At 38.4% G+C, this 22,380-nt stretch overlaps 1 pseudogene; it reads left to right on the forward strand.

The window, feature by feature from the left end:
- The first annotated feature begins 7,614 nt into the window (after window positions 1-7,614).
- LOC112318570 (glyceraldehyde-3-phosphate dehydrogenase-like) lies at window positions 7,615-8,577 on the forward strand (annotated as a pseudogene).
- Window positions 8,578-22,380: the final 13,803 nt, after the last annotated feature.

A 22,380-nucleotide genomic window follows, 5' to 3' on the forward strand; every position in this document is an offset into this window, starting at 1 on the left:
ATGAAGATGGGAAAGTTGTGGAAGGATATGCTAGTGTTGTAAACTAGAGGAAACTTAGCAAGACCTGTTTATTCACGTTCCTCTGTGTCCCATTGACTTCGGAAATAAGGATGCTTCTTTCCCCTGGGTGTAGGAATGGCATCTCCTAAATGAAGATTTTATGACCTTCTCCAGAGAAAGACCAGAAAATCCTTCCTGCACATTCCATTTTTCAAGGTCCTTTGGTTTTGAAGTATTTGATATGCCAAGGTGCAAAATTTGGGGCTAGGACGTCCTGAACATCGCCCCCAACCCCCACCCCGTCAATACCCTGCAGCTTACTGACCTTTCCTGGAAACACTGGGCATGTTTTGAAGGTAGTAGAACGAGGACAGACATTTCTGCTACATGTTTCTGTCCATAACAATTGCCACGAATAGCTTACCTTAAACATCTGTCCTGTGTATATCACAACCCATTTAAGGTCATTAGAAAGTTGCAAGGAAATAGGGAGTTTTAGGATTGTGAGAGATCTTTATTAATAATCTACTTGATTTTATTTCTCAAAAGAAGCAGAAGTTAAAATGTTTTACCTGAAATCACATAGGAAATTAGTGACAGAGCTATGGGTAAAAATTAGAATATCAGACCAAGAGTAATAAAATAATCCCATAACCTTATAGTTTAAAATAATCTTCCATTTACACTGAACTAATGTTTCAATAGTCCCAATAACCTTATATTAACCTTCTATGCCTTTATGTTTCCATCCAGCAAGTTGAAAATACAGGTTTCTTTTTTCTTTAAATGTCCGTATTCAGACTAATTGTATCAAAATCTTCTGGTGAGCTTTGTTACAAACTAGATTCCAGGAAATCATTTTCAACCACCAAAAAATAATCTTCAGATTTGGAAACCATCAGTAAAAAATATATTACCTTAGGATGCCAAGAAATCATACCAGCCCAAAAGAGGTCTTCAAAGAATACTCCACCAGTTTGTTGGTGAACTACTTTTACTACATACAAATTGGTAAAGTTGTTTTCACTTGTCCACTTTGGGATTACCACATCTCCAATAACCTAAAAAAGCCTTCCAAGGTCTGCCATTAAGTTAAGACCTCACAATAAAATAGCTACCTCTAAGGATGAAGAGAGTTGTATTTTATTAGGCCTATCTTTCAAAACTGGATCACCATTAATATTTGCTTTATATTTTCCATTAAGGATTTCAACCCCAATTTTCCATAGATGTTTATTTTGAGAAAAACATTTATTACGTGAAAAATGTTTATTACTAAGATGGGCAATTTTATTATCATTAAACATCAATTAAGTTCTCTTTTTGTGCTATCTACTTGAATTATGATACATATAAAAAGTTATGGCAAAAATGGGTGATTTCTGTTGACGATCTAAGGATAGATAGTGTATATAGGAAGTAAATCTTTGTTGGTTGAAGGTATTAAAGTTTTGCATTTAAAATGTTATTTTTCAATTACAGTTTACATTCAGTGTGATTTTGTATTAGTTTCATGTGTACAGCACAGTGGTGAGACAATCCTGTAGTTTACAAAGTGCTCCCCGCCCCCCACCGGATGTTTCCAGTACCCACCTGGCACCATACATAGTTATAGCAATATTATGGATTATATTTCCTATGCCACACTTTATATCCTCATGACTGTTCTGTAATTAACAATTTGAACTTCTTACTCCCCTCGCTTTTTTTGCTCTTTCAACCCCCTGCCCTCTGGCAATAGTCCATCTGTTCTCTGTATCTATGAGTCTGTTTCAATTTTGTTTATTTATTTTGTTCTTTAGATTGTACTTATAAGTGAAATCATATGATATTTGTCTTCTCCTGACTGACTTATAGGCCCACCTATGTTACTGCGAATGCTAAGATTTTATTCTTTTTTATGATTGAGTAATATTCCATTATATATATATGTACCACCACTTTTTTATCCACTCATCTATTTATGGGCCCTTGGGTTGCTTCCATATTTGGCTTGTAAATAATGCTGCAATGAACATAGAAGGTGCATGTATCCTTTAGAATTAGTGTTTTGTGTTTCTGTGAATATATACCCAGAAGTGGAATTGCTGGGTAATAAGGCAGTACCATTTTAAAGTTTTGAGGACCCTCCATGTTGTTGATGGTCTCCTTTCCTATGCAAAAATTCAGTTTGATGTAGTCCCACTTGTTATTTTTTCTTTTGTTTTCCTTGCCCAAGTAGCTATGTCAGAAAAATATTCCCAAGAGAAATTTCAGAGATTTTACTGCCTGTATTTTCTTCGGAGATTTTTATGGTTTTAAGCCTTACACTTAAGTCATCAATCAATTTTGAGTTTATTCTTGTATATGGTGTAAGAGGTGGTCTAGTTTTATTTTTTTGCATGAATGTGTCTAGTTTTCCCAACACCATTTATTGAATAGACTGTCTTTACCCTGTTGTATGTTCTTCCCTCCTTTGTCAAATATTAATTGCCTACATAAGTGTGGGTTTATTTCTGGGCTCTATGTTATGTTCTATTGATCTATATGACTGCTTTTATGCCAGTACCACACACTTTGGCTAGTATAGCCGGCAGTACCATCAGATATCAAGCAGCACGATACCTCCAAATGTGTTCTTCTTTCTCAAGACTGCTGTGGCCATTCGGGGTCTTTTGTGGGTCCGTATAAATTTTTGGACTATTTTTTCTAGTTCTATGAAATATGCCACTGGTATTTTGCTCAGAATTGCATTGAATCTATAGATTGCTTTGGGTAGTATGGACATTTTAATGATGGTAATTCGTCCCATTCATGAGTACAGTATATGCTTTCATTTTTTTTTTGTATCTTCCTCAGTTTCTTCAGTTTCTTATGATTTTCTGAGTACATATCTTTTAACTCCTTGATTAAATTTATTATTAAATATTTTTGAGGCAATTGAAAATGGGATTGTTTTCTTAAGGTCTTTCTTTTCTTTTTCTTTCTTTCTCTCTCTCTCTCTCTCTCTCTCTCTCTCTCTCTCTCTCTCTCCCCCCACTCACTCCCCTCCCTCCTCTTTCTTTTCCTTCCTTTCTTCCTTCCTTCCATCTTTCTCTCCTTCTCCCTCTCCCTTCCTCTCTCTCTCACCACAAGTAAGGTCTCCTGCCATCACCATTTACCCCACTTTAGTCTCTTCTACTCCTCCAATGCCCTTCCCCTCTGGTAATCACCATGCTGTTGTCTATGTCTATGAGGATTTTTCTTTGCTTAATTGCTTCATCTTTTCCATCAGCCCTCAAACCCCTCTCCCCTCTGATAGCTGTCAGTCTGTTCTCTATACCTATGAGTCTATTTCTATTTTGTTTGTTATTTTTTTGTAAGCTTCCACATATAAGTGCAATCATATCATACTTTTCTTTATCTGACTTATTTTACTTAGCATAATACTCTCCACATCTTCCATCCTGTTTTCAAAGTAAGATTTCCTCCTTTTTTATGGCTGAGTAGTATTCCATTGTGTAAATGTACCACAGCTTTATTATCCACTCATCTACTGATGGGCACTTGGGCTGCTTCTAAATCTTGACTATTGTGAGTAACACTGCAAAGAACATAGGGGTGCATATATTCTTTTGAATTAGTGTTTCAGGTTTCTTCGGATATATTCCCAGAAGTGGAATCACTGGGTCATAAGGTAGTTCCATTTTGCATTTTTTGAGGTGTCTCCATACTGCTTTCCACAGTGGCCACACCAGTCTGCATTCCTACCAACAGTGCACAAGGGCTCCTTTTACCCCACGTCCTTGCCCACATTTGTTTGTTGATTTGTTGATGATAGCCATTTTGACAGGTTTGAGGTGATATCTCATTGTGGTTAGTTCCCCTTTCTGATAGTTGTTATTGGTATATAAAAATTCAACCAATTTCTGAATATTTATTTTGTATCCCAGTACTTTATTTATCAGATCCAGTTGTTTTAGTAGAATTTTTAGAGTTCTCTCTAAATAGTATCATGTCATCTGCAAATAATGAGAGCTTTACTTCTTGTTTGTATGGGTCTTGTTTTCTTATCCATTCAGCTACACTGTATCTTTTCATTGGAATATTTAATCCATTAATATTTAAAGTAATTATTGATAAGTATGTATTTATTGCCATTTTATTCTTTATAACAATGTTCCTTTTTTGTCTTTCTTCTTCATAAAGAAGTCTCTTTAACATTTCTTGTAATACTGGTTTGGTGAGAATGAATTTCTTTAGCTTGTTCTTATCTGGGAAGTTCTTTATTTCTCTTTCAATTTTAAATGATAGTCTTCCTGGGTAAAGTAACCTTGGTCATAGGTCCTTGCTTTTCATCACTTTGAGTATTTTGTGCCAGTCCTTCTGACCTAAAATGTTTCTGTCGAGAAATCAACTGACAGTCTTATGGAAGCTCCCTGGTTGGTAACTCACTGCCTTTCTCTCACTGCTTTTAAGATTCTCTCTTTCTCTTCAACTTTTGCAATTTTAATTATAATGTTTCTTGGTGTGGGCCTCTTTAGATTCATCTTGTTTAGAATTCTTTGTGCTTTCTGCATTTGTGTGTTTTTTTCTTTCACCAAGTTAGGAAAGATTTCGGTCATTGTTGTTTCAAATAGGATTCTCAATCCCTTGTTCTTTCTCTTTTTCTTCTGATAACCCTATGATGCAAATGTTGTTATGCTTCATGTTGTCCTGGATATATCTGCAAGTATCCTCCATTTTTTATTTATTTTTATTTTTTGCTTGTCTGATTTGCTTTCTGCTACGTTGTCTTCCAAATTGCTGATTTTATCCTATGCTTCTTTTAACTTGCTGTTGATTCCCCCCAGTGTATTCTTCATTTCAGATATTGAATTCTTTATTTATGACTTGTCCATTTTTATGGTTTCTGTGTCCTTTTCTTTGTTTACTATTTCTTTATATTCTCCCTGAGTTCATCTATTCTTCCCCCAAGTTCATTGAGCATGCCTGTAACCATTGTTTGAACTCTGTGTCTGACAGATGACTTGCCTCAGTTTCAAGTCAGGCACGTCTTAAAACTGACTTGCCTGTTTCAAGACGTGCCTGACTTCTGAAACTCAGGCACGTTTCAGGTTTTTTTCCCCCCTCAGGATTTCCCCTATTGTTTCATTTGCTGTATGATTACTTGTCTCCCCATTTTGGCTGCATCTCTGCATTTGTTTCTTTGTATTAGGTAGGTCTTTTATGCCTTCTGGTCTTGGTATGATAGCCTTATGTAGCAAGTGTCTTGTGGGGCTCAGTGGCAGTCTTTCTGATCACCCGAGGTAAGTGTTCCAGAAATGTTCCTTATGTGGTTTGTGAACCCTCTTGTAGTTGGATCTTGATTGCTGTTGGTCCAGCCATGGGTAGTATTGACCTTCAGACTGGCTGACTGTGAGAATTGACTCCACCCACAGCATGTGAGCTGCTGTGCAAGGCTGACCCCACAAACCAGAAATCACCCCAGCTGAGTCTTGTGCCTGCCAAAATCCCCCTTTGGGTGTGTTGCTTGTGGAGCTTATTGGGTCATGCCCTGATGTGGTCTGAAGCCTCCTACCCAGTGTGTTGTTTCTGGGCCCAACCCCTGTTCCCTCTAACAGCTGAAAACAAACTAACAAACAAAATTGAAACAGACTCATAGCTACAGAGAACAGCTTGCACAGTTTTGTAATTGGTTTACATTCAATGACACTGACCTAGGCAGAAGCTCTGGAAATATAAGAACTTCTGTGCAGAGGTGTTAGTTTTTCCATCTGTTATTCATAATTTCACTATTTGTTTTTTTAAAGATTTTATTTATTTATTTTTAGACAGAGGGGAAGGGAGGGAGAGAAACATCAATGTGTGGTTGCCTCTCACACACCCTCAACTGGGGACCAGTCCGCAACCCAGGCATGTGCCCTGACGGGGAATCCAACTGGGATGCGCTTTGGTTCGCAGGCCAGCACTCAATCCATTGAGCCACTCCAGTCAGTGGCATAATTTCACTATTAATTATCTTTTTTTTCAATGTTTCTTTCACAAGGCCAAGGATGACAGACCTTTTCTGGGAAGATCCAGAATGTAAATATTTTCAGCATTGTGGGCCATATGTTGCAACTACCATGTTGTTGCAGTGTGAAAGCAGTCATAGGCAACACATAAACAAAAAGCATGGCTGTATTCCAATAAAAGTTTCTTTACAAAACAAGTCTCAGGCGGGATTTGCCACACAGATTATAGTTTGCCAATTCCTGGTATAAGCAACTGTTTACAAACCTAATTGTTTTCACTTTATTTTTGGCTTGTATTAAGATGTCGGAAAGAATTTATAACAGTTATATTAAGAATAAAGAGATTACCAGGGCACCATTCAAAAGTCTGTGTATCTGGGTATTCACCAACAGTATCATTTCAACTAAAATTAGCTACTCCTTATAACCTGGAATAACATAAACATGTGTATTCTCTCCTCCATCCCAGGCAGACCTCTCTAACTGTGCTACCTTAGGACAATGATCTACGGAGAGATAGTTTAGGGGCACCAATAATGTATCAGTTCATAAATCTTCAATTACACTTCTGCATTAGAGAAGAAGCTTCTCTGGGTCACTGAATCTCTGGGTATTTTTTTTATGGACAGAGAAACAGGGCTGTTACCTGTAAGAAACAGGGATTTTGGAATACCTTTCTGGCTCATTTTTCTGTAGGAATACTTCTCCCCATTAGGCACTACTTGTTAAAGAGCATGTTAACCAGAGTGGGGCAAATGTTAAACCCTTTTCAGCTAGTGTTGTCTGGTTGAAAAGTTTCAAAAGCTTAAACAGCATAAAAGTAAACTTGCAGGGGAAACAGGTTCAGCAGATCAGGAGAATGTGCAGGAATTTTTTTTTAAACACCTACTAAGTGTTATACAGAAGATGGCTATGTGGAAGAGCAGATTTTCAAGGATGATGAGTCTGGCTTACTATACAAGACTTTGGCAAACAAGCTATCTAACTTGAATGGCATTTTGGTTGACAAAAGTGCTGTGAATAAAGGTTTGCAGGTACCCTAGGAGAAGTAGTTCAGTATTTGCTAATTCAGTGTTTGTGGTCACTTTATAGAATATAAGTACCATGAATAATGAGAATCAACTGTACATCACATTCAAAGCTGTTGACCAATCAGCTTCTGCTCTTTTCCTTCTGCCAGGAGAATTTCAGGTCAGTTTTTTAAGCCTGGGTTCTGGAATGGGAAAACACATAGAGTCACAGCAGACGACCCACAGCTATCTACATGTAACATTAATGAGAAATAAATGCTCTTTGAGGTTGTTACTGCTGCAAAGCTACCTAATGCAATGCATTTATCACGTTGCTAAAATGATCAGTGAAAAATTATCACGTAAACACTTGATAGCAAGAAACAGGCTATACGCCTTGGATAGTGTCGAACACAGTGGCTCTCAATAATTACTAAATGAAAGAATAAATAGATAAATAAATAAGCAGAAGAGAGTGGAGAAATGTCATAGTATACAATATCATTTAAGATGTTTGAGAAGGAGAAAACTAGTTAGCCATTGGGGCTCGCTGCCCCTCCCTGCTCAACAGGCAGCTGCATCTTCTAGTGCAGTGCATGCAAGCTGTAACCTGAGACAGGAGGGTGAAGGCTGGAGTAAATAAATTTGTCCGTATTGGGCACCTGCTCACCGGGGCTGCTCTTAACTCTGGCGAGTGGATTTTGTTGCCATCAGTGACCACTTCACTGACCTTAACTACATGATCTGCATGTTTCAGTGTGATTCCATCCATGACATGTTTGGCACAGTCAAGGCTGAGAACTAGAAGCTTGTCATTGATTTAAAACCCATCTCCATCTTCCAGAAACAAGATCCCGCCATCATCAAATGTTGTTAAGCCCACTGGTGTCTTCACTACCTTGGAGAATGCTGGAGCTCACTGGAAGGGTGGAGCCCAAAAGATCGTAACCTCTGCCCTTTTGCAGTTGCCCCATGTTCCTGATGAGTGTGAAACCTGAGAAGTATGACAACTCCCTCAAGATTGCCAGCAGTGCTTCCTGTACCACCAATTGCTCGGCCCCCTTAGTCAAGGTCATCTGTGATAACTTTAGCATTGTGGAATATCTCATAGCCATAGTCTATGCCACCACTGCCACCAAGGAGACTGTGGATGGACCCTCTGGGACGCTGTGCCATGGTAGCCATCGGGCTGCTCTGTACATCATCTCTGCTTCTACCGGTGCTGCCAAAGCTATGGGAAAAGTCATCCCTGAGCTGAACAAGAAGGTCACTGGTATGGCCTTCTGTGTCACCACCCCCAATGTGTTTGCCATGGATCTGATCTCTTGTCTAGAGAAAGCTATCAAATATAATGACATCAAAAAGAGGGGGAAGGAGGCATTTTAGAACCACCTAAAGGGCATCCTGACTACACAGAGGACCAGCTTATCTCCTGTGGCTTTAACAGTGACTCCCACTCTTCCACCTTGGATGGTGGCGCTGGCATTGCTTTCAATGACCACTTTGTCAAGCTTATTTTCTCATATGACAATGAATGTGGCTATAGTAACAGAGTGATGGACCTTATGGTCCACATGGCCTCCAAGGAGTAGGAGCCCCCTGGACCACCAGCCTTAGAAAAAGCAAGGCAGAAAGAGAGAGGCCCTCAGCTGCTGGGAGTCTTCCCACCTCTATCACCCACCTCATTGTCAAGAGTTTCCACCCCAGAACCCTTGAGGAAGGGGAGGGACTTAGGGAGCCCTACCTTTTATCGTGTACCATTAATAAAGTACACCGTACCTACTCAAAAAAGTAAATAAATAAAAAAGTCATCAGGGACTACTTGAGGGATTGGAAAAAACTGGGTCCTAGGAATCATCATGAAGTCACTTGTCCATGTCTATGAAATGCCATTTTCCCAAGAATCTGTAAATAATTCAGTCTAGAAAATAGTTTGACGAAACTTAAATAATAAGTCTTGTGCTTGACATTCTGCTAGTTAGCATTTAACAAATATCTGTTGATTGCAATTCCATTTAAAAAAAGTCATAAAAAATGTATCCTGTCTTATTAAAATGAGAAAATAAACTAGAACCCAGGGATAATTCATCGAAGATTTTAATATTTCTTTAACCAGAAATGAGTGATTAAAAAATTCTATGTGACTAAATCAAGGTCACAGCAACACAAATTTACTTCATTCATTTGTTTGGAAGAGAGATTTTAGCTTTAATTATTTATGAGAGTTTTAATTATGCTCACAAATTTATTACCTTGTTTGGGAAGTGTAATTAAATCTTGCTTTGGGTGATACTAATATTATTAGTGTGTAAAGATAAATCTGAAAATACATAGTGAAAATGGGAACACTAGTATGTTAGTCCAAATAACTGCTTTTTTCCTCTTCGCAACATTAACTATGTGTATATAATCAGTCATTTGCATCCAGAAGAGTTAAAGTTGATTTTATATTTTTCAATGTTGTAGGCAGATAATATGTCAATTATTTCACACGTGAAATTTTGGAAGAATAGTAAAATGTAACATGAGATTTTTTGGCTCATATCTCAGAAGATTGTCCTAGATGCTATCATTGTTCCAAGCCTAAAATAACTTGACAGATCAAACTGGACCAATGACTATTATTATAAAGAGGCCATGTAACTGCATTTTTGTCTTCTTAGAAATGTTTTTCAAAGTTTGAGATTGGCCTGCTAATAAAAAATTTTACAATATTGCAATATTTGCTTTCCAAAACAATGAATTAATGCACATACATAGCACAGAGTCCAAGCTTTAACTACTCACTTATTACTATAGAAAATCCACTTTTAGCATTTAGTAAAAGAAAGTAAAGCTTCATGTGAATCTTTGAGAGTCTTTGATACATAGTCTTTCAATAATAAAATAGCTGATTGCTATATTAGCTACAGAAGATAAAAAACATTTGTCTGACATATTTTAGAGCAAATGGATGTACCTGGAAAAACACTCATAAACTAGATTCATTTAGTTCTAATGTTAGAGAAAGCTTCCCAAAGCTGTTCAGGCTTACAATAAAGAACAATATAATATAATTTAGTTAGATGTCAAGGAAAACAAAAAAGAATGAGGGAAGAGGCGGAGCATTCCCCTTAGAGGACAGTGGCATTTGTATGTAACTTTGTGAAAACATTTTGATTCAGTGAGGTCAGTAGACATGTAAGACATCAACATTAGTAGCAAACGTGTTTGAAACCCTTGGTACTGTCCTAGATTCCATAAAAGTTGTTACTGTGACAGTGTCCACTCAGGAAGCATAATAAATCAAAATAAACTTAACTTAATAACATTGATGTTCATCATTCATAGCATACCAATAGCTAAATTTTGATTTCAAATGTACATAGTGATTTCTCGTATAATCCCTTTTAACTATAATATGAAGTGCGATGTAATAGATGAGAAGAGTGGAGTTTGGAGAAATTAACTGTTACAAATAAGGAAGGTTTTCAAAGTACAAGTTCAGTATTACTTACAGTACACATAGTGGTGGAATAATGAGCTATGCAAAAAATATAGTAATGTAATGTTTGATAAATAAAAGATATAAATTCAATCTCCTATCCCTAGTATGTTTACTCCATCACAAAACTTCTTAGTTTTAAAAAATAACAAAAAAGCAAGCAAAATATAACTAGAAACATTGAATTAAAGAACAAACTGAGAGTAACCAGAAGGGAGGGGAGAAAATGGGGGAAAATAGGGGAAGGTCCATCAAAGAACATGTGTAGGGGACACATGGACAAAGCCAAACGGGGTAGGTTCATGAGTGGGAGGCAGGGATGGGTGGGACAGGGGGCCAAGGTGGGGCAAAAATGGAGACAACTGTACTTGAACAACAATAAAAATAAATAAATAAATAAATAAATAAATAAATAAATAAATAACTTATATACACGGCTTTCTTTTTAAATCAGCAGCTCGATCTTATAACAAGTATTTATTAATCACTAAGACTAGGGGGAAAGCAGTTAACAAAATACAAATAATTATTTTATTCATGGCCTATCATCTACTATAGTGTCTCTTTTACTATGTACCACAGTTGTTTTTCAACCCCTGAGCGTTCATGGATGTCTTGTAAGGGTACAGAGTTGTCTATAAAATTTTTTAAGTTTTATCTTTTTTACATTGACTATTATCTAAAGAGATAAATGTGAGTATATTTTAAACTACTGCTGTATAAGTTTTTATGATAATGAGAACTTTTGTTTTTATGCTGTCTAAAATGATAGTCACTAGATACAGGCAGTGATTAAATGTTGAATTAGGACAAGTGTGGCTGATGAACTGAGGGCTTTTTAAATTTCATTGAAAATGATTAAAATTTAAATTTAAATATTCACACGTGGCTAGTGGCCACTGTACTGGGAAGCATAGTTCTAAATGCTCTCGGAGTTGAACACTGCCATTTCAACTCCGCACTTCTCTTTGTCTTTATGTTTATAATCAGGCTTGACTATGTGAAGTCCAAGTCATAATATGGTCTCCCATCCTAATAATGAAGGTCTCCAAATAGTTTAAATATTGAAAGATGATGGAAATAAATAAGAACACCTTACTGAAAAGGCCCAATGCATATTAGCAAGTATGCAATTCAAGTTAAAAGCAGTAATTCATTTTTCCAAAATAAAATTAGCTCCCAGATTAAATTAATATCAATAAATTGAATTATATAGAACTTTTATACTGATCATATAATTTGTAAATTTGCTTCATGTATTTTAGAAGGACTCTAAGCAAAAGGAGTTTACCTAGTTTTATGATGCACCTATTTAAATGTTGGAGCTGGAGGCTGGGCAGGACGTGGAAATGGGAGAAGTCGACCAGAGGGTTCAAAGGTTCGGTTGTCCAGGATGGATCAGTTCTACAGCAGCGACTTGCAACCTTTTTCATCCCTTGGCTCACTAAGTACTAAACAATTTACTAAAACTTGCAGCACAGCAAAAATATATCTGTTGCTGATCTGACAAAAAACATAAGTATAATTTTGATTCATTCACACCAGATGGCTATTTTGTGTTGGCTGTTTTCATTTTTTTTTTGTTTGGCAATCTAAGGGGGAAAAGGTCAGTGGCCTTGACTAAATATTCAGGTATAGCACGTTGTAAAGTTCCGAAGGCACGCCAGGTGCTGGGGCACACCAGGTGAAAACTACTGTTCTAGAGATCTAATGTCCAGAATGGTGATTACAGTTAATGATGCTGTATTTTATACTCAGGTTTGCTAAGAAAATTGATCTTAAATGTTCTCACTACAAAACATTGTAACTATGTGAGGTGATGGTAAGCTAATTAGCTTGATCACGATAATTATTTAACAATGTATATGAAAACATCCCATTGTACACTTTAATATATAAAATAAAATCATTAGTACCTCTCTTAGGTTGCTGGAGATGTAAGTACCACAGATATGAGATAGTTGAAAAAGAAAATAACTTTTAGTACAAAAAAACAATGCTCTGTAGCTCAGATTTGCTAATTCAGGTTTGATTGGTGGATGGAGGAATCCCATCTTCACACCACACGTACTTTTAGTTCAGCAAATGATGTGTTCACTCTACCGGTCTCATGATGGCGCTATTTCCTGTTTTTACAGGACCAGGAGAGAGAAGATTGATGACTGCTTTTTCACAGGTTACAAGTTTTAATTTCCCTCTAACATACAGTTTTCAAGAACAGAAAAGAAGTATGGATTTATTGATTGTGTATCTATATACACCCACCCACACACTTTATTTGAACATATTCAAATATTCTAGGGAAATAATAATACCACTTACATTTATAAAAGTCCCAAATTTACAAATCTGAAGAATATGAGTTCTTTTGCTTTATTATGGCCGATACTATGACAGATGTCACAATTCCCTCCCCTTGCCCACCCCCACTCTGTCCTTGCCCCCTTCTCTCTGGCCATCACCACTTTATCTACGTTCTTTAGCTAATCCCTTCACATTCTTTCATCCAGTTCCCCTTGGCCCCTTCCCTGCGACAGCTGTCAGTCTGTCCCATGTGTCTGTGACTTTGTTTCTATTTTGACCATCAGTTTATTTTGTTCATTTGATTTCACATATGAATGAGATCAAATGGTATTTGTCTTTCATCATCTGGCTATTTCACTTAGCATGATACTCTCCAAGTCTATTCATGCTGTTGCAAAAGCTAAGAGTTTTTTCTTTTTTATGGCCTCATGGTAGAGTGTGAATTTTTTATCTTTACGTAAAATCTGCAAAGACTGGTAAAGCAGTTACAGATTACTGTTTTATAGTTTTAAAAATTGGGGCCTAGAAAAGTCTACATGCCTGAAGTCATGCAGAGGGTGGAGTGGTAAATCTATGACCTGAAACAAGATTCCTTCTCCAAGATTGCTATTTTGATTCATTGGTGGGCAACTCCATAAGTAACATAAGTGATGTTAACACCAAGGAAATTGGAATCATGCATCTGGAGAAACAGCTGATTTCATTATAGAACTTTGGGCAGGATATTAGGGAAGGTTAGGGAAGGAAACTACTGTATCTCGCCATGCGTAATGCATCTTTCCCCCCAAATTTCTGAGGGAAAAATAAGGATGAACATTATACATGGGTAGTACTAAAATGTGGGTGTGCATTATACATGGCAAAATACGTGTTGTTTATTAGGCTGGAACTTAGAGGCCATAGATATAAATAGTAAGCTAGTGAATTGATCAGTTTGTTTCTTAGGTCTTATCTCCAACATTAAGAAATCTCATATTTGAACATTCTCATATATAACTTATAACTGGCTGTTTATGTGAATGGTTTGATGTCCTTCCTGGCTATTGGTGATGGATGCATTGTATATGCAATGCTTGGTTGCAGATGCCAGGCATTTGCACGTTATCTACTTTAATCTCACAACAGCACTCTGAAGTCACACAGTGCTCTCCTACTAGAATCCGTAACTGAAAGATCAAGTGCTCCGCCAAGTTCACACACCGAGGAAGTGGCCATATCACAACCATTCTTTCCAACACCATATTTCCTACCAGTAAATGTGACATGAGTTAAGACTCTCCTTTCTGTGAGCAGATCTCTGCCGATCAAGTCAAAGACGATCCCTTGGACAGAGCATGTATCATTTCTCTTCTATAAAAGGTCCCCTTCCTAGTGATAGCTACTGACTGATACAAATGATCCCTCCAAGTGATAAGAAGGGGAAGCAACAGAGTGTTTTAAAGGAAAACTAGAGAACTAAAAATGGAACTGCCTTTTGACCCACTAATTCCACTACTGGGATAATATCCTAAGAACCCTGAAACACCAATCCAAAAGAACCTATGCACCCCAATGTTCATAGCAGCACAATTTACAATAGCCAAGTGCTGGAAGCAACCTAAGTGCCCATCAGCAAATGAGTGGATCAAAAAACGATGGTATATTTATGCAATGGAATTCTACGCAGCAGAGATAAAGAAGGAGCTTGTACCCTTCACAACAGCATGAATGGAACTGGAGAGCATTATGCTAAGTGAAGTAAGCCAGGCGGTGAGGGACAAATACCATCTGATCTCACCTTTAACTGGAACATAATCAACAAAAGAAAAAAAGTAAGCAATATATAACCAGAGACATTAAAATTAAGAACAATCTGACAGTAACTAGAGAGGAAGTGGAAGGGGGTAATTGGGGGATGGGTTTTCAGGAACTACTATAAAGGACACATGGACACAAACAAGGGGGAGGGTGGAAGCAAGGGAGGGAGGTGAGTTTGGCTGGGGTGGGGGGAAAATGCAGATAACTGTAATTGAACAACAATAGAATAATTTTAAAAAGTAAAAAAATAAAGGAAAACTGCCAAGGTTCTAGGGAAACCTTTGACTGAAGCCATAACAGTGGACAAAGGAAGGAGGACCTAAGGTGGCCCCCAGAGAGATGGCCCCAGAGCCAGCCAGTGAAGAAGACAGCCACTGCAAATGCGACAGTAGGCTCTGCTTTGACTGGTTCACACGCTGCCAGCGTAGGGGAGTTGGAAAACAGAGCTTTGTCGCTGAGGAAGGTCCATATACAACACGACTCTCCTAATGGTGGCCTTGGCTGACGAAACCAGTTTTCTGAGACAAAATGCTCCAGATACTTTGGAAGGTCTCTCAATTACTCGACACATTTTGGTTCCCCCAAGTAATGTACATGGATTCTTATTTCTGTACACTGCCTGAAAGTAAAGGTTACAGTCACATAAAGTGAAGCATAAGATGTCTGTTCTCTGGTGTATTCTGATCACGTATAACAGTTTCTGGCACAACGTAAGCTCTCAGTAAGTATTTGTTGAGTGAATCAATCAATACATCACTGCATGTGGGCAGCCTTCTGTATTGAAAACTTAGCAGTGCATTTGTTTAGCACATAAATATAGCACCTACTTTTAGCACAGATAAGAAAGGCTTTAGAAGTAATCTAATCTCCTTATTTTACAAATGAAAATGAGGTCCAGAGAATAAAACAGGTTTAACCAAGGTTACAAAGAAGCCAGAAACTAGGCAAAAACAAACAAAAAAATCTGAGCTCCAATTCAGGGCCCTTTTCTCTTCTCAGGTCTCCCTCCTTCTACCCCTTCCCTCCCTCCCTGCCTCCTTCCCTCCTTCTCTCTCTCTCTTTCTCCCTCTCTCTTCCTTCCTCTCTCTCTCTCTCTCTCTCTCTCTCTCTCTCTCTCTCTCTCTCTCTCTCTCTTTCGTTTAACTCTTCCTTTTTACCTATTGCATAACAGGCAATATCTATAAATTAGTTGAAAGGGATTTCTAGAAAAGACACAGAAACTAGTTCCCATATAAACTTTTAAAACTCAAGCCAATCTCAAACTGTACCTTTTCCCTTGCCTACAGCTTAGGCTCAATGACTGCTAATGTCCCTTCTGTGCGTATAGTTCTCCATTTAGCTGTTCCATCTTACATCTAAGGATGGAATGAGATTACATGCTTGTGCTTACCCTTTCCTCTTTGTAATGGAGAACAATGTAGATTGTTTTGATTTCGGAAATGAAATTGGGGTTCTCAGAAGGTAAAGTGGACACGCAAAGACTGCACTTTCATAGTACATGACTTTCTGCTGGTGACTGAGAGCTCACTTCTTTTTATTTTTATTTTTATATTTTTTTAATTTTTATTGTTCTTCAATTACAGTTGTCTGCATTTTCTCCCCATCCCTCCACCCCACCCCAGCCAATCCCACCTCCCTCCCCCACCTCTACCTTCCCCCTTGATTTTGTCCATGTGTCCTTTATAGTAGCTCCTGTAAACCCCTCTCCCCACTACCCCTTCCCCACTCCCCTCTGGCTGTTGTTACATTGTTCTTAATTTCAATGCCTCTAGTTATATTTTGTTTGCTTTTTTCTTTTCTTGATTATGTTCCAGTTAAAGATGAGATCAGATGGTATTTGTCCCTCACCGCCTGGCTTATTTCTTTGTCTTAGGAGAAGTCAAATGCTGTCAAATGGGCAGTAGGCTGTCCATATTCCTGCACTGTACTTGGCACGCTGGCTTGATGTTATTTGTACAAACCTAGCATACTGAGCGGAAGGTGGCTACCTCCCCAGAAGAATGCTGCTCTTCATTATGTCCCTCACAATATGCATTCAGGCTGATTACAGGTTTCCATTAAATTATAGACTTTTGGAGCCAGAATAGTGAAATGGTTAAGACTGTAGGCTTTGGACTTCACAAATCTGGGCTTGAGTCCCGTATCTCACACTTCTTCAGCATAATGAGTAAAAAGGGGGGCAATCATATGAACTTCTGGAGGTTGTTATACTTTTAAATGAAATAATACACATAAAGGACCTAGCACAATGCCTCTTACCTACCCTACTGCTTTTTGGAATTATTATTGTCCAACTTTCTTATTTTACATGTGAGAAAAATGGAAAATCTTGGGGCTGCCTTATGCACGTGACTAGAGATTCCAGATCTAGGCACTAGTTTTCTGATTTCTGTCCATTTTTACGCTGTAGCACCTCATCATTGTCCCACACTGCCTCTGCTCAAGGCGAGAGCATGACAAATGGAATGTGCTGCCAGCTTCTCTCTTTCCTTCTACTCTCTTCTGTGTGCCCGGTTCTCTAGGTAAAGGGAAAACCTTTCTGCCTCTTGCCCTTTAGCACCATCCACCTCTTTATGTCCCACCTGTGCTAGTTAGTGACAATGAGTAGGACATTACTGTGGATTCCCACAGTTTAGGGATTAGTATGTGGGCAATTCCTGTTACCTGATAATAAATGAAATTGACAAATCACACAGCACTGGCAGGAACATATTGCCCATAATAAATATGTGCATGGGTTTATGAGTTTGCCACTTTAAATAGGGGCGTGGCATTCTCTACAATAGAATGCCCTTCTGGCACTATGTATTCAAGATAAAATTAAAATTAGCATTAATCAGCTTCCCCATGTTACACGGGGAAACCATTGGACATCATTGCTTACATGAGGAAAAATACTAATTATAGTGCCAAATTCTTTTCTATAATTTTTTTATTTTTATTTTTTTATTGTTGTTCAATTAGAATTGTGCTCATTTCCCCCATGGCTCTCCCCAGTGCTACCTGCCCCCACCTCCCACATATACTGCCCAATTCTTGACAACATGTGGCACTGCATAAGATAGGTTGTCCTGCATTTGGTTACATGTTCAAAAACTACTGTGGTGGTGCTGGGATACCCTAGAACTAAATTCTAATTCTGCCTCTGCACTAACCAGCTGTGCGTTTCAGCAAGTCAGCAAACCTCCGCGGGCCTTGGCGTCCTTATCTGTATCATGAGCCCCACGGCGAAAGTCTCTTTCCGTTCCACAAAGCGTCTTGTCAACAGTAAACTAGTTTCAACTGAAGTTTCCACTAGGTCCTTCGATTCAATTTTGATTTCACAAATATGTGAGTACTACATTAGGTACGAAAGTGAAAAAGATGAAAAGAAATAAGCTACCCACGGTTGCTCACAGACATGTAAGCCAATAACTATATTGTAATGTACGATAAGTATTAAGTAATACTTATATGACGTACAACATTATGTTCAAAATGAATTGATTAATTTTGGAAGAGAAGCAGGTAGCAAGAGGAGGTGATATTTGAACTGGATTTGAAAGGATGAATAGGAGTTTACTAGAAGAAAATTATGGGGAAAAACATTCCAGGCAGAGGGAATGAGTTGCATAAAAAAGACAGTGGCACAAAATTGCTTGAAACACTCAAGAAACAAAAAATAGTTCAAACTGCTGGAAGATTCTAGGAGGGGTTAGTATGCGCATCACAAAATGAGTTCTTATTGTAAGCCAGAGTCAGATTGCAAAGAGCCAAGAAACACAGTTTTAAAATGCTAGTTTTCATCTTGTAGTTTTCTCATAATTCAATTCTAATGGGCATTCCTATGTCTTTCAACACAAAATAAATATAGACTTTGATATAGAGAGATATATAGATATAGATGACATAGGTATGGATATAGATATACATAGATATATAGACATGAAATATGGAGATAAAAATGCAGTGTCATTCAGCTTCAGACCCTGGTGAATATTTGTTGCATAGCTGAAAGGACAGGAAATGCTTCTTGAAGACGCTCTGGATACTCATTTAGCTCATTGCTTTTCTCAAGGGCTTTGTACATGCCTGAGGTCTTCGATTTTCCAGGAAGCTTTCTGGGAACAAGTCACAAAGATTTTGGGCATGTCTACTTAGGTTTTTTGAAAGTAGCAGGGCCTAGAATGTACTCATCTCCATAGCAATCTTTGTTAGATTGGGGCAAAAGCATCGCAGCTCATCTGCCTCATTAAAAAGGAGGAGCACAGAGTGTCATCTGAAGAAGGAACTCAGCCTCAGGCCACTCCAAGTACAAAGGAAATGCCATCCAAGCACTACATGTTTCCTCAGGACCAGAGTATTTTATCCCTTGGGCAAAAATGGCCAAGCCATCTGCTCTAGGGAGGTCCGAACCAGCAAGTCCAAGGGGAAGCATGTCAGGCGCAAGCTCAGGTCAGTAGATGAAAGGCATTCCTGTTGTAAAATGAGATCCTATGCCTGTGGCTCAGCCTCAGTGGACAGGAAGAGTTTTGTTTGCTTTTTACATAAACACCTACATTGTGAATGTGTTCTGTGCTAAGTAGAAGCAGAAATTCCTTTTGTCTTAAAGACCATCTTGGGCCCATTGCAAAATAGACAACATTGTTATTTTTAAAATACTAAGTGCGTTATTAACCGCACACAAAGTGCATACATAGGCTCATGACAAATGTTCACAAAATGATAGCTGTGATGACCACAAAGATGTTCGTCTTCAGAGCTCCTCGCCTTTTTTCTTTGCATTCCTCAGATTCCCACAGTGAGGTGTCTGCAGCCTCCTTGCTGTCTCTGTGGGCCCACTCTGCTACCCTATCACTGGGTTCCTTCCAATCAAACTATGCCTTTATCATTAGTGGCTGCTTTAGTCTTTACTCAGGGCCCGAGTAGGTAGTGATTCACCTCTAAACATGACATAATATGCCATCAGCTGAAGACCAGCTCTTGCACAGGGTTTTTGAAGGGGGTAATAATTATGGGGACTTCAAACACAATGCCACATCAGCAGGAAAAGGGTTATAATAGACCAGAACCTTGCAACTCGAATTGTACTCTGTGGACCAACACCAAAAATGTAACCTGGCCATTCACAGGAAAGCCTAATCCCTGCCCCACCATGGACTGATTGATGGTGATTCATGTGCCTATAAGAATTTCCAAATTACTCCTTTAGATGTGACTCATTTACAGTATCTGGCTCATCATAGCCACTTTACATGTCTTTATTTTTTATCCTGATACGTTTTCGGGACCTTCTAAGCCACTGAGATGCTAGTACACATCTGAGGACACATCTGCAGATACTTTCTAACTAGGAAGAAAGAAAAGATGAGAAACAAATAAAGAAACCAATTCTTAGGAAACCTCCGCTTGGATTCATAACTAGGGTTTGTGGCAATCTGGAAAGTAAATTTTTCTTAAGAAACCTTTCAAGTGATTGTGTTGTATCTGATTAGTGTCCAGTTGTCCCGAAGCCTAACATACGATTTACCCAGGACCTCTAAACTCATGTCATGCTTCTCTGGGGCAGCCTGTGCAAGGCACGAAAGCATTAAGTTGCACGTTGGCTTCGGGACACTAGTGTGATTCAGTAAGCTTGGTGCAAAGGAGAAAATCAAGGCAAAAAAAAAAAAAAAGGCAAGACAGTACAATGAAAGGATGACTATACTATATAGGTGTTTGAAATGTATTCCCAGGCTTCTGGGGAGGTGGGGCCTGGGGTCAAGGGATCATGTGTCTTTTTGGAAATTCTTCACATAGAACTATGGAGGATTACAGGAAAGTGAGACTGGGTCATTTAGCAAAATATTTTAACGTTCAAGGTAAAATGTAGTTGATCCCTTCTGAGCTCTGGCGAAGAAAGGAAGATGGGGGGAATAGATCTATTGAGACATAGTGAAGTCAGTGAGCTGAAAAGCATGCATATCCAATGTGAGCCTGGAGCTGTGGGAGAAGGGGGAGCGAGACGACTCCCAGGCTTCAGCTTTGCATAAAAGGATATTGCCATTCACAAAAATAAGGCCTAAAAGAGAAGGAACAAGTTTTGGAAGAAAGAGAATTTCAGCTTCATACATTTTGGGTTCAGTTTACCTATGACACACTCACATGGCACAATCCAGTAGGTAACTGAACGCATGAGCCCAGCTACAGTATAAAGATCCAGCGGATCATGGGGTATGTTCTGTAGACAAAGCGAATGAAATCAATTTTTAGTCTTTCCTCTAAATTTCTGGACCACTTCTCTATTCTGGCATCATTTTATTACCTTCTCCAGTACTCTGTTTGCCACGACCACGTCACCGTGTGTAAAGCTTGGCTCCTAGAGATAGAATAAATAACTCCACTATTTCCCAGGTATTTGACTTTGGAATAATGATTTCAATTTTGAAGCCTGGGATCTTCATCTCCAAAGGGCATTGTGAGGATCAAACAGAAGTGTGGGAGAGAGTATGCAGCACAGTGTCTGAAAATAATCAGTGCTCAATAAAGCTAGTTTTCTCCACAGCTTTTTGGATCTTCTGGGTTTTTTGGCTGTTAGTTAGTTGGGGTGAGTTAAATACCCTGGCAGGATATTTAATTAATTTGTTGAGAGTTACAGTGTCAATATTTGTTAGGAACAGGACGTTGAAACATTGATGGTCACACAGTCTACTTACACATTATTATTGCAGGAAAGATGGATTTCTCTTTTAGGTTTGTTAGTTTTTTCTTCACTTGATCCTAAATTTGCAAAAGACCTCTCATTACATCTATGAATTAGCTGGAATTTGGAGACTGTCAAACAAGTACATTCATTTCTTTATGCATGGTTATTTTAGCAACTGCATTTAACAATCCCAGTGTCTGAAATCTTTTTGCTTCTACTTCCCTTACAGTTTTCAACTGGTTTTCACTTACAAACTCAAATTTCCTGTGTTTTCTATTATTTTTTTAATATACATTAAAAAATGCATGTGAAAAAGTACAAGAATGATTTGTGGTACATTACAAAGGTATTTTCTCCATAGAATATCCTTTGCTTCTGCTAGGGACCAGAGCGGATTTCCAGTCTGCAACTACTGACATCAACTTTAAGTTTTGAGATTCCTTGATCCAAAAATAGTCAAACCAGGGCCCTCAAATCTGGGTCCAAATTCCATGTAGTAGCTCTCTCACTTCTGATTTCCAACAGTTTGGGAGCCCCAGCTTACGGCAGAGATGGTTCTCTGTTAACCTGGTTGTGAACTCTAACTTATGCCTCTATCACCTCAGCAAATGGGTAAAATTGGGAATCTAATACTAACAGTATCCGCAAATGTTCTCAGCAAAAGTGGCTTAATGCTTGCTTATCAGTCTGGGTCTCTGTTTTCCCTTCACTTTTGGCATGGCTCTTACTGACTGCATTTTCATTTCTAAATGCTTTTAGGAAGTTAACATTTTAAAAAATAGTTCATTTTTTATTGTATGTTTTATTAACAGTTATCCCCCCACACCCTCTTCCACCTCCACTCACACCCGCCCCCCACATTCATCACACTGAAATCCATGTCCGTGAGTTCTCTTTCTTCTTTGCTCCATCCTCCCACAGAGCTGTCAGCCTGCTGTCTATGGGTCTGTCTCCATTTTGCCTTATTAGTTGAGTTTGTTCATTAGATTCCACATATGAGTGAACTCATGTTATTTATCTTTCTCTGACTGGTTTATTTCACTTAGCATAATGCTCTCCAGGTCCATCCATGCTGTCACAAAGGGTAAAAATAGTTTTCTTTTTTATGGCTAAGTAGTATTCCATCATGTACACGTATCACAGCTT

The sequence above is a fragment of the Desmodus rotundus genome, chromosome 3, assembly GCF_022682495.2.
Source record: "Desmodus rotundus isolate HL8 chromosome 3, HLdesRot8A.1, whole genome shotgun sequence".
Lineage (NCBI taxonomy): Eukaryota > Metazoa > Chordata > Mammalia > Chiroptera > Phyllostomidae > Desmodus > Desmodus rotundus.